Here is a 13,092-nt window from a genome sequence, read left to right as displayed (position 1 = left end):
AAGGAGCGTTAGGGACGGCGGGAGGGGAGACCCTCCCTCCCGGTCCTGTGGGCAGTCCTCAGCCTGTCCCAGACTCGGGTGCCATACGTCTAACTCGCTGCCTCAGGAAGTTTCTGGGGCCCACTCCCCGAGGTCCGACTTACGGGATGCACATCAGCAGCAGACCCGTGGGCTCCAAGTTAGACGCGGTCCCGGGCTGCGGCGCAGGTTCAACGAGGAAATGCTGGTGAACGCTGGCAGGTGTGAGGGGCTGCACACACCTGTCTTTATCTCCTAACCTCGTCCTGGGGGCAGAGAGGCCCAGCACCAGATAAGGCCTCCTTGCCGAACCTTCCAAACCTTCTGTCCCGTGCCGACCCCGAAAGTTAAAGCAGAAACTTAACTCCAGCTTTCTGCTTTCTGCTTTCTGCAGTGGGACGATGCCACCAGCAGAGGGCCAGCTCTGCTCTACCTTTTTTTTTTTTTTTTTTTTTTTTATTAGCTGCTGGCCTGGTTTCATGATCTTCAATTCAAATGTTCAGCAGCTGGGCTTGGTAATGGGAATGGGAATAAAAACGGGAAAAGCTGAATAGTTGCTTTTTGTGCTTTGTGGGGGAAAAAATCCTTACATGTGCGAGGATAACTGTTATCTGTTACCTGATTGCACGCTTTGATTTTTAAAAAAGTAAACACAGTCTGTGCTGGTTTTGCCTCTCCTCCTTTGTAGAATTTGCTCTGAAATAGAGGGATTTAGCACATTGTCCACATTTTAATCTCTTTATATCCCCCCCCCCTTTTTTTAACCTCTTGTGTTCTTCTCTCTTACTAGTTGAGTCTTTGTTTTTATCGGGTGATTCCATTGTAGGTGCTTTTGCCTGTAATTTGTTCTCCCTTTTTTTCGCCTTTATCATGGAATTCCTGGTAATTTCTGGTTTTCTTAAGGTTTAGCTTTCACTCCTGTCACAGGGTTTCCTAGAACAGCATACGAATGTCCCGCAGCTTTCTGGGGTTCCAATCTCTCTAGTTTTGTGTGCATCTCTGGTTTGTTGACTGACAGCTGTGTGCCTCTGACAATGAAAAACTTATTTGTCAGGACTCGGAGGGAGAGTCCTGGCTTCTCGGGAAATCCTTAGCCTCAACCCCCAGATAAATATATCATGTTTTATTCTGCGTTGTATTTTTCTTTTTTTTTCAAAGACTGTGATTCTTAAGTATGGTCACACTTCAGTCTCCTTAAAGATATTCCCCTGGGAATCCAGTGTTTGGAAATTTAGTGTTCTAAATGCATCAAGTGTGCAGGATGTGCCGAAAAAAATTGAATGCTTCCCAGGCCCACCAGCCGCAGAAAGTCTTTTCGAATGTGTGGCTGCCTCGGATCAAAATCTCTCAAGTCTGTCTCTAAATCCTGAATGAAGTCACACAGGAGGCCCGAGACCTCATAGAAAAAGCAAAGGAGTGGAGGAAGCCGGGTCCTCGTTTGAGTTTTCCAGTGAGAAATTGCAGGGCTTAGAAAAGGATGGTGTCCTTCCTTGGAGACATCAGTTTTGTTTTGATAGGTCTTTGATTGCATTGAGGGACGTTAGGAAGTGATGTGCCAGAGATGACACTGAAGTCTCGAACGTGGATAAAACTCATTTTATATAAGTGAGGCAATATTATCTTCCTCATAACTACTTCACAGGGCTACTTGAAAAGTAAAAATAATTATTTGAATATTGAGTAATTTTGCCTTCTTGGAAGAGAGATGATATGGGAAATGAAGGTGGTGTTCACTATGGCTGAATTATAGCTTCTATGAATCTGATTTGAATTCATTATTACAAATGGGCCCTCTTGGCCAGAATCATTTCATTACAATTATCTGCTGTTGGGTTAAAAATGTTCTGTGCCTTTCCATTATATTAGATATGACAAGTCTCTAGAATTCCTATGTCTGAATCGGTGCCCACGTCCGGGAAGGAGCCCAGGCTGCCCAGTGCGGTCAGTTGGGTCCCGTCAAGCCATTTCTGTTGCGCGGGCGATAGCCGGGTGTGTGCTTTCCTCCTGGGCCTCAGTCTTCTCTAAATACGGGTTAGTTACCTGTCATCTGTGTACGTGGATGCTGCACACGGGGCTGCAGTGGGATGGGGTAGGGGTTGTTGCTCTAAGGGACTGGTCCACTTGACGGGAAACGTTCCCACCACGCGCAGTGTGTATGTACGTATGTATGCATTTATGTATTAATTATGGCAGGATAATCAGTTTTGCTGCTCCAGGCTTCCTGACCTGGGATATTTATTTATTTATTTATTGATTGATTGATTGATTGTATATTTTTTATTGGAGTCCGATTTGCCAACATACAGCATAACATCCAGTGCTCATCCCGTCGAGTGCCCCCCTCAGTGCCCATCACCCAGTCACCCTATCCCTCCGCCCACCTCCCCTTCCCCTTCCACTCCCTCCCCTTGTTCGTTTCCCAGAGTTAGGAGTCTCTCATATTTGGGGAGTTATGCTTAAATACTCTTTTCTAAAATGTCCCCGCATTTTCATTTGGAGTTCTGAGCTAATCCATTTGGAACCAAGTTTAGGGTTGACTACTTCCAAGGAATAATCTGAGCAGCAGGATTTTTGCCCAAGCAACCAGTCAGGCTCCTGGGGACAACATACTGCTGTTCGCCTGGGTGTTTTTCTCTGTTTTGCGCTCACCCTTAGCAGCTTCTCTGTTTGTGAACATCAGAAAATGCAGAGTGGCTGCTAGGTTCTTGGGAACAGGTGCTCCAGGTTTGCACATTGTGGTGTTTAAGGTGCCTCTGCGGAATGAGGTCATGGGTGAGGGCCGAGCTTCACTCTTAGTCTGGGGAGATGAAGACGTAAGGGGACATGGAGGCAAGGATGGGCCCATGTGGGACCCCCTCACGCGGTGATGCTGACCTGGGCTGCACACTGCACCCCTCCCTCCCCGAGATGCTTTTAAAAAATTCTGCTCCCAGCCTCCCAGACAAATGAAATCAGAATCTCCGGAGGTAGGTGAGCATAGAGGTGGGCTTGTGAGACTTAGAAAAATCTCCTCCAGTATTTCTGAGCTGGAACCAGAGCCAAGAATCACCTCTCTAAAGCCTTTTCCTGCCCCCGGAGCATCCGAGCAAGCGGGTCTCCCATGAGCCTACCTCGGCTCAGGTGTCCCCCTGATGCGTGCTCGCACCTCACCACGCACAGGCTGCCTTGGGCTCTAGAAGGGGCCTGGGCTTCCGCGGCCCCAGCACCTGGATTTGATTCTTTCCTGACTCAGTACGTGATCTTGAGCACGTCGGTCCACCTGAGCACACCGAGAAGGAGTAAATGCTCAGCCTACGACATCGGGGGATGAAGTATGTGGCCCCAGGCTAACTACGGAGCATGTGCATGTGAGTTGTCACTGGTGCGCGTGCAATTCCTCAGTAACAGCCCATGATACTCCCACTCCCTTCCTGGCTTGAGGGCCCTGCCTCTTCCCCCTTCACCCCCACCCCACCTGGCAATAAGCTGATTGCTTCCCGCTTCCCCTGCAGCATCCTCGAGGCTGGGATGACCCACGCTGAGCCCCACTAACGCCGTGGCCCCAGCCCTACCTGTGCGGGCGGCTAGACGCGAGCTGCTGCAGCTTAGGGACGCCACCTTGTGGGCTGAGTACAGAAGGCGGGATGGACCAAGGGCTTCAAAACTAGGGATCGGTCCGATGCTTTAATCCCTTTTAACGGGACCCCACCTGTTATCGCGTGTTATCACCTCAACAGCCACGAAGTGCTGACACGGGGAGACTTCCGTCCCCTTTGGGATCTGACGCAGGGACACTCAGCGCCGGGCTAGAGATCTTGGAGGCCTGGGGGACTGGAAACACGGGTGGGGACGGTCCGATCTGAAAATGTGCGGGAAGCCCTACGGTCCCCGTGGGCCAGACGCTGGGCACGTCAGTGGGACCGAGCCGTGTTCCGGGCGGCAATGCGGTCATACAGTCACGAGTGGGGCTGCGCGTGGCGAATCCCCCTGGGGCTTGGCGTGCCCGCCGGCCAGCCGAGGGAGCCAGCCTCTCAGCGTCCCGGGTTCCTTGAGAACATCTGCCCCCCAACACGTTCATGGGTGCCAAGGGCAAGGCCCGCGCGGGATTCTGAGGCCTCGTGATACATGCCCCGTGGCTTTCTGAGCTGCCCTGGAAAACTCCGCGCCTCCTGCAGCCTCTGAGAAGGGGCTCAGAAGGGGCATGTGGCCGCCTGAGGGCGGCGGGGACCACGGCCACTGGGACGCAGGTGCCACCGACGACAGGGTGGGGTCGGGCAGGGAGATGTAGCGAGAGGAGGAGCCAGGCCCCATTTGACCTTCCCAGGGCAGGACGCCGAGAGTGACTTACCAGCAGGAAGCATCCTCAGGGTCCCAAGACGAGGGAGTGACCGACCGAGACACCCCAGGGTGGGGAGGGCTGGAAATGCACTTGTCTCCTACCCGAGCCTTAGCCCTGCTTGAATTTTTTTGGGGGGGGGGTTGTTTGTTTTTTTAAACCCGGACCAGACAGCCCCAGACCACTTCAGATCCACCTGGTGTTCCCAATTCCCGTGCAGGCGGGGCTGGCGCCGGCGCCCCAAGTGGAACAGGAGAGAGCGGCCTGGGCCGGGCCTGGGGACAGGCTGCATCATCAATCCCTGCCCTCCTCCCAGCAAATGACACCTTCCCGCAGCTTCTTGTACCCTGGTGTATCTTTTCTTAAGATGTGAAAATTGAAGTCGTAATGTCTCTGCAGCTCAGCAGTTCCCGTGCCTCGATCTGGGTGTCATTTCCTTGGTAGAGAAGGTTAGGGATGGGACACGTTTGAGCCTTATGTCACTGTCCCTGCAGGATCATACCACAGACCCTTTAATAACATCAGCGAGGTGGGGGAGCTTTTAAAATAAACAGGCTCTATTATCCATGATGAAGTGTGTGTCAGAGGCCAGGCCAATTATTGTTTCGTGTGATTTTCCGAGTATTATTATCCCTAAATAACAGCCTCAGAGATTGAGGTTGAGGATGGTTAAGTCACTTACCTTCGGTTACGTGGTTATCCTGTGTCTGGATTTGCTCCAGGAAGACCTTTCTCTTCTCAGTTTCATGGGACGCCCCTCCCCCTGCTGCAGCCCTCCCCCCCTCAAGCCCAGGCACAGAGACCGGGCGGAGCATCCCTGCGCCGCCAGCAGAAAAAAACAAAAGCACCCTTTCTGTGCCCCGGACCTGCACCTGAGTAAAGGTCAGGAAATCTGCGTTGCAATTAGGGCTGTGGCTGGGCTGATGGACCTTAGCTGTCCCCTTTGCTTTCTGCTGCCCCCCCCCGCCCCTGCATAGGAGTAGAGGGCGTCATCTGGTCCTGGAAGTGATGCACCTGCAAGCAGCATGCAACGCGACGACCGCCGGGAAGGCCCAGGGTACTGTCAAGCCGTGGCGGGTGCTCTTCGCTGTGAGCCATGTGTGTGTGCTGCACTCCCCTCCTGCGTGACCTCCCCCTGCATGCCCGTATCTACAAGGACCCTGCAAACCAAGCCAGAGTGGGCAGGTGCCTCTTGACAAGAGCCTGCTTGTGCCAGAGCATTTCCTTGACAACTGTGAGGAAATGAGTGATCTGTATGGAAGTGTAGAATGAAGGGAGGTGATTTTTTTTTAAATCCTAAAATATATGTCATTTCATGATCCCCTGTCCCCATCCTTATATTTGTATTTTAGTTTAAACCATTTGGCTGTGAAAACAGAGAACCGCAAGCTTTGTACTCACCTTGCTTCTGATTCATACCCTGGAGGAAACCGTGCGACCCCTTTTGGCCTCCTCTTCCCTGGAGACCGCGCATTTTGCTTAAATCAAAGAGATGCTGAAGGACTTGACCTGGCTTCCCATAAAAGTGCTGATCAATAAAATGTTTTAAAAATTAGTTTTGAATATTAACCATTTTCAGTGGGTCTGAAAATTTACGGCATCTCGATTAACCAAGTTTCCGCTGCATAATAGGAACAAAGATTGTTCTAAGTGGTTGTTAAGGTTTCTGGCCAGCCCACGGAAGATAATTTAACTCATAATTATCCAAAATGCAACGCAGCAGCAACGAAGAATAATAAGGAGCAACGTTGTCGTAGAAGTGATTACACAGAAGCGAGAGAAAAATGGATATGATAATTTTCTATTTATCACGACTGCCAATGCTGAAGAAAAGTAGGCCTAGCAAGAGGAAGATAACATGGAAACATTCTCCTGAAGATATTTCTGAATACTTTCAAAAGTTTGAGAGTTTGCCTTGTTTCTGTTGTGCCAAATTCAATTTTAAGACGTATAGCTTTCGTGTTATTGGATTCAAGTACACGTATGCGTTTGCCGCTTCCCTGATGATTGGATTTTTTTCCATAAATATAGATGAAGAAAGGAAGATGGATAAAGGAAACAAAAGACAAAAGTGGGGAGAAGAGCACTCGAGGGAGATTTTTCCCCAGGTGTCAGCTGAGAGGTGAAGGAAGACACAGAGCTAAAGAGGAAGGGCAGGTGTATACACGGGAGAGAAGCAAGTAGCCTGACGTGGAATTACCTGGTAGTCCAAGGTCAAGAAAAGGAAGAAAGTGGTGGAGAAGAATTAACCGTGTCCCACGGTACCTGCTGTGAGGAGGGCTCTATGCCCCCTGTCCAGGGCATAGGACCAGGCACCCCGGGGCCCAGCGCCCATGCTGAGTCAACGCAGAGCCACGCAGGGCTCAGATTCCCTTTGCCCCTAGAGTCCGCTCTTTCTGAACCTCGCTTCCCACCTGTCCCGCACCTGTCAATCCCCTTCTTGTCACTGACTTCCTAGTCCATGTCTCATTACTCTGTGTGGGACCTGCCCTAGGCCCTGGGTGACTGCCCAGACCTCTTCTCCAAGAGACCGGGTCCACGCTCGACCCCACCCCTGCAAGTCTAGGGTTTCATGCACTTTCCAATGCTCGCCATTTGCCTGCCCACCCAGTGTCCGTTCAGGAGACCACCTCAGCGTGGGGAGCGCGTGAGGGGCAGGCCAAGTCGCACTTGCTCCTGGGCCATTAAACCATTTATTCTCAGGTACGTGGTTTGCTGTATCAGACGCTTGTGGCTGCGATGGGCTGTGAATGATGCCATCACAATGTAGGGTCTCCTGGTCACTGTGTGGAACTTTCCATGATGGACAAAAGGCAGAGCCAGCATCTGTGACACAGAATTCAATCAGTCAGGTGCTTTATGGGAGTGGCCGTGCTCCCGTGGAGATGCCGCCTCAATGGGAGAAACCATAAGAAAGAGAGGGGAGCAATGGTGTTCATCTCTGCACTTTGCACTGCTTTCTGGGCCGTCTCGGAACATAGTCCTCTCCCCATTGGTTGTTGTTTTCATGCTTCTTCAGTGTCTTTTGTTAAATACATTAGTGTCTACTCTTGGTCTTTGTATCCCCAGTGTCCGGTGCAATACCTCACATGTAGTAGTTGCTCCACATTTGTCGAAAAGATGCATATTGTCCTTTATTTCTATCCCTTTGTCTCTCTCTCCCCACCCGCGTGCACACACACACACGTGCACACGCACATGCGTGTGTGCGCACACATAGTCGCCTATCTACTTTTTCTAATAAAGATGTTCTCACCCATTTTGAGGTAATTGGGAAGTCACTGAAATTACAACCAGAGATTCTGACATTTGAATCCTGGTTGAGATAATGATCTCTCCCTAGATAGTTGGTATTTAACTTGTCCTGTCTCCTCCTGCTTGTTATAATTGCTGTATTCACGAATTTCACAATATTCTTAAAGCCACTGGCAGGAAATTCTGATCATTTGCAAGGGAGGTGAGCCTCCCTCCTCTGTTTTTATCAAGGTTACAAAAGAAATGACGGCACATTCTGGAAGTATATCTGCAAACTTTAGGGGATGGAAATGCCAATGTGAATAATCTCCTAAAATTGCAGGAAGCATTTCTGAATGAAGGGGTTTATGTACCCACTTCCTTGGCCATTTGAAGTGCAGCTGTTTCTGTGACAAGGTCTCACTGTGACAGTCTTGATTATGTCTTAGCAGCCCATATCCCGCCGTACCTGAGCAGTGGGACCACTTCACAGGATGTTCTTGATTATATACTCTGTTTACAATTGGCTAGTCGGGGGACGCTTAGTGAAATATAAGGTAAAGCCATAACCCCTTTCTTTTTTTTTTAAATTTATTTATGATAGAGAGAGAGAGAGAGAGAGAGAAGCAGAGACATAGGCAGTGGGAGAAGCAGGGTCCATGCAGGGAGCCCGATGTGGGACTCGATCCCGGGTCTCCAGGATCGCGCCCTGGGCCAAAGGCAAGGGCCAAACCGCTGCGCCACCCAGGGATCCCCTGTAACCCCTTTCAAGAGGTTAAGAAACACAGACTTGAAAGTCAAAAAAGCTCATTTCTAATCCCAGCTCTCATACATTTTGGCTCTATACAGTAGGACAAGTGGGTAAGATTCTCTAAGACTCGATTTCATGATTAAAAAAAGAGGGACTCTGTAGCCACTTTGTTGAGTCATTGGGGAGGAATGCATGGCATCAAGTTTGTAAGAACTTAAAGTCTGATAGGTAGTAAGTTCTCAATAAACAGTAACATTACATTAAAAAAGTAAATGACTGGGCGATGGGCACTGAGGGGGGCACTTGATGGGATGAGCACTGGGTGTTATTCTATATGTTGGCAAATTGAACACCAATAAAAAATAAATTTATAAAAAAAAAGTAAATTACTGAATTACCAACTTAAAAAGGAAGCTTGTATTAACCGCTTATATGCCAGTAACTATGCTGGGCAGTGTGAATATTATAAAGGTGAATCAATCCTAGACTCCCCTCTTTAAACACTTACATCCAGTGAATGTATTAGCAGGATGAAGGGCCCACAGATCAGGAAGTAAGGGAGGAAAAGACCAGGAAAAGAAGGGAGGAGGAAAAGAGAGTTTACTTTTTATTTTTTTTTAAGATTTTATGTATTTATTCATGATAGACATAGAGAGAGAGAGAGGCAGAGACACAGGCAGAGGGAGAAGCAGGCTCCACGCAGGGAGCCCGACATGGAACTCGATCCTGGGACTCCAGGATCACGCCCTGGGCCAAAGGCAGGTGCCAAACCACTGAACCACCCAGGGGTCCCCCGAAAGAGAGTTTACTTAAAATGCACCATATTAACTGTCCACTTGCACAAACTTGCACATCCATATTCACCCACATAACCACCACTCCAAAGGGTACAGAACATTTTTATCACCCTCAATGCCCTCTTTTTTTTTATTATGGTAAAATTTACATAACATGACGTTTACCTTTTTTTTTTTTTTTTTTTGGAGAGAGAGAGAGAGAAAGTGCATGCATGCACGCCATGGGGAGAGGTACAGAGAGAGAAGGAGAGAAAGAATCTGAAGCAGGATCCATACCCAGCGCAGAGTCCTGGGCAGGCTTGACCTCACAACCCAGAGATCATGACCTGAGCCAAAATCAAGAGTCGGGGGAAAAAAAAAAAGGAGTTGGTCATTTGACGGGGCAGCCCAGGTCCTGTTCACCGATTTTAAGTATACGGCTCTGTGCCAACAATATTCACATTATATGCAACATTCACCACCATCGATCTCCAGAACTTTTCTCACCTTTCCAAACTGAAACCCTACACCCATTAAACACTAACTCTCCATCCTCCACTTCCCACAGCCTCTGGAAACCGCCATTCCACGTTCTGCCTCTGAATTTGCCTACTCTGGTCCCTCATGCACGTCGTCTCATGTAGTATTTGCCATTTTGTAAGTGGCCTGTTTCACTTTGCACAGGGTCTTAAAGATTCATCAAGGTTGTAGCATGTGTCAGGATTTCTTTTCTTCTTAAGGCTGAATACTATTCGATCGCATGCGTATTTCATATTTTGTTTATCCATTTATTTATTGATGGACACTTGGGTCTCTTCCATCTCTTAGCTGTTGTGAATAATTCTGCTGCAAACACGGGCGTACAAATATCTATTTAAGTCCTTGTTTTCAATTCTTTTGGTGTATACCCAGAAGTAGAATTGTATATGCATGAAACTGGATGGTATGGTAATTCTGTTCAGTTTTTGAGGAACCCCTGCACCATTTCCCATAGTGGCTGCCCCATTTTACATTCCTTTCAGCAGTGCATAAAGGTTCCAATTTATCTGCATCCTAGCCAACATTTATTTACTATTTTTTGATAATGGCCATTTTAATGGATAAATGAAGTGTTATTTATTGTGGTTTTGATTTGCATTTCCCTATGGATTAATGATGTTGTGTGCTTACTGGCCATTTATGTATCTTCTTTGGAGATCTCTATTACGTTGATTGTCCATTTTTAATCAGGTTGTTTATTATTATTTTTTTTTGTTCTTAAGTTGTAGGAATTCTTTATGTAGTCTGGATATTAATTCTCTAGTATATATGCAATTTTTACGTGTTCTTCCATCTGTGGATTGCCTTTTCACCCTGTTGATAGTGTCTTTTAATGCACAAATGTTTTTAATTTTGAAGCAGTGCATTTTCCCTGTCTTTGCCTTACTGCTTATACTTTTGGTGTCATAAGCAAGACATTACTGCCAAATACAATGTGATAAAGCTTTTCCTGTATGTTTTAAGAGTTTCATAGTTTTTGCTCTTACAATTAAGTCTTTAGTCCATTTCTAGTTAATTTTTGTATATGATGTGAACTGAGGGTCCAAATTATTATTATTATTATTTTTGCATGTGGATATGTGATTTTCTCACTAACATTTCCTGAAAAGACTATTTTTCCCCTGGGTATCTTCACACCTTGTTGAAAATCATTTGAACATGTATGGAGCGTTAATTTCTGGGCTTTCCATTCTATTTTATTATGTCAATACCATACTGTTTTGAATACTGTAGCTTTGTGGAAGGTTTCAAAATTAGGAAGTGTGAGACCTCAACTTTGTTCTTTTTTTTTTTTTAAGATTTTATTTATTTATTCATGAGAGGCACAGAGAGGAAGAGACACAGGCAGAGGGAGAAGCAGGCTCCATGCAGGGAGCCCGATGCAGGACTCGATCCCGGGACCCCGGGGTCATGCCCTAAGCCGAAGGCAGACGCTCAACCACTGAGTCACCCAGGTGTCCCACTTTTTTCTTTTTCAAGATTGTTGTAGCTATTTCAGATCTTTCTGAGATTCCATATGTATTTTGGATGGGTTTTTCTATTTTTGTAGAACAAAACAAAACAGCACCACGCTAGAATGTTAATAGGGATTGCATTGCTTGGTTGCCATAGATCTTTGACTGATTTTCACAGCCCCTATAAAGTCATTCTATTCTGTTTCTAGTTGCTTATTCAGTGTTTCTGGGGGAAAACAGAGGCTTGAGGCTTCCTAGTCTGCCATCTGGCTGACACTCCTTCCATGCCCTTTTGAAGTCAATCCTCCAGCACTGGGCAGACATACATTTCCAAACCCCATACATTAATTTTGTCTGTTCTAGAATTTCTTATAAATTGGATGATACTACATTATACAGAACTCTTTTATATCTGACTTCTTTTTTCAGTATAATGTATCTGATATTCATATATGTTCTTGCTTATCATTCATTCCTCTTTGATTGTTCTGTAGCATTCCACTGTATGGATATACCACAATTTTCCCCCTGTTTACTTGCTGATGTGGTTTCTGGTTCTTATTTTTCTGGTTCTTATTATTTTCTGGTTCTTAATTCAGGTACAATGAGTATTTGGATATAAGTCTTTATGAGGAAATATATTTTTATTTTTATAAGGAAATAGAATTATTGAGTCATATGATATATGGAGCTTTACTGTCTAAGGAAACAGCCAGACGATCTTCCAAAGTTATTATACCAATTTATATTCCCACCAGTAATGTGTGGGAGCTCCGGATGCTCCACAGTCTCAACACTTGGCTTGTAGGTTTTTAAATTTTTGTATTTTTAGCAATTTTAGTGTGTGTGTGTGTGTGTGTGTGTGGACTAGCATACTATTGTAAAATTTTAATTTGCATTTTCAGAAGGATTCGTAATGACATTCAATACCTTTCCGAGTGTTTTCATATCGGTCATTCATGTATCTTCCCATGGGCCAAGAGCGATTGATGTGTTTGTCCATCCCTTCCTTTAACAAATATGTGTTGAGCACTCTATGGCATGTACTGTTTTCTAGGGTGGGTTTACAACGATGGACAAAAGACACTAAGCCTCTCGCATTATAGAGCTTACATCCTAGGGAAACTAGATACGTGATAAACACATTAAAATAGAATATAAAATAGAATATAGTGATGTATGCACTGAAGAAAAACAGAGTAAAGTGAGTCAATTGAAACAGGTAACTCTATTTCAGGTTAGGAGCTACTTGTTTGATGAGGTAACATTTGAGCAGAAAACTGGCCAAGGTGCAGCAACGAGCCAGGCAGATGTCTGGGGGGAAGGGTTCCAGAGAGGAGGACCAGCAGAGGCAGAGGGTCCTGGCAACCTTATGCTAATAAACCTGTTCTACGAATTAAGGAAGGGCTGGAGCCCAGGAAGCCAGAAACTGAGTGGGAAGGAACACTGGAGAGTTGTGGCCTGAGACTTCAAGTTTCTGGTAGAACACAGGAGTCTGGAAAGCATGGCTTCCATCCTCAAAAGAAGAGAAAACCTGAGCAAACTGAAAATCAATAGCTCTTCACTTAGACCTGTCAGAGAATTGAGGCCACAGAATAAACCACCACCCTGAAAACTGGCGACAGGAAATAGAATCGCAGCTTATTCTGAATGGAAACCAATGTTTTAGTCAGATGCTCCTAGGAACACATACAAATTGACTAAATGGGGGAGATTGAGTGTGGACTACCTTGAGGAAACTCCAGATGGCTCAGCCTTGGTGGGAGGCCCTCACACTTCTGAGAGTCTTTCTTCCAGAGGCCCTAGCAGTTCTGAAAGTGAAAATGGGAGAATGGCAGGAGGAGGTAACCATTTGAAATACACCCAGAGCCTTCTGTTTTCTTTCACAGAAGCCTGCCCTCAGGGAAACTAGTTAACCAGAGCTTACCTAGCTCAGGTTTTGCTACAGCCCAAACTCCTGGGAGATGGGGAATAACCATCCCAGGCCCCTCTAGCTAAAAGGCA

At 46.6% G+C, this 13,092-nt stretch overlaps 1 protein-coding gene across 6 annotated transcripts in view; it reads left to right on the top strand.

The window, feature by feature from the left end:
* Nucleotides 1-13,092, top strand: part of OPCML (opioid binding protein/cell adhesion molecule like) — a 1,083,697-nt gene that overhangs the window by 534,514 nt on the left and 536,091 nt on the right. The window lies entirely within an intron of this gene.

Source organism: Canis aureus, chromosome 3 (genome assembly GCF_053574225.1).
Source record: "Canis aureus isolate CA01 chromosome 3, VMU_Caureus_v.1.0, whole genome shotgun sequence".
Taxonomy (NCBI): domain Eukaryota; kingdom Metazoa; phylum Chordata; class Mammalia; order Carnivora; family Canidae; genus Canis; species Canis aureus.
Note: the sequence above shows the minus strand (reverse complement) of the source record. Positions and strands in the feature narration are given on the sequence as shown.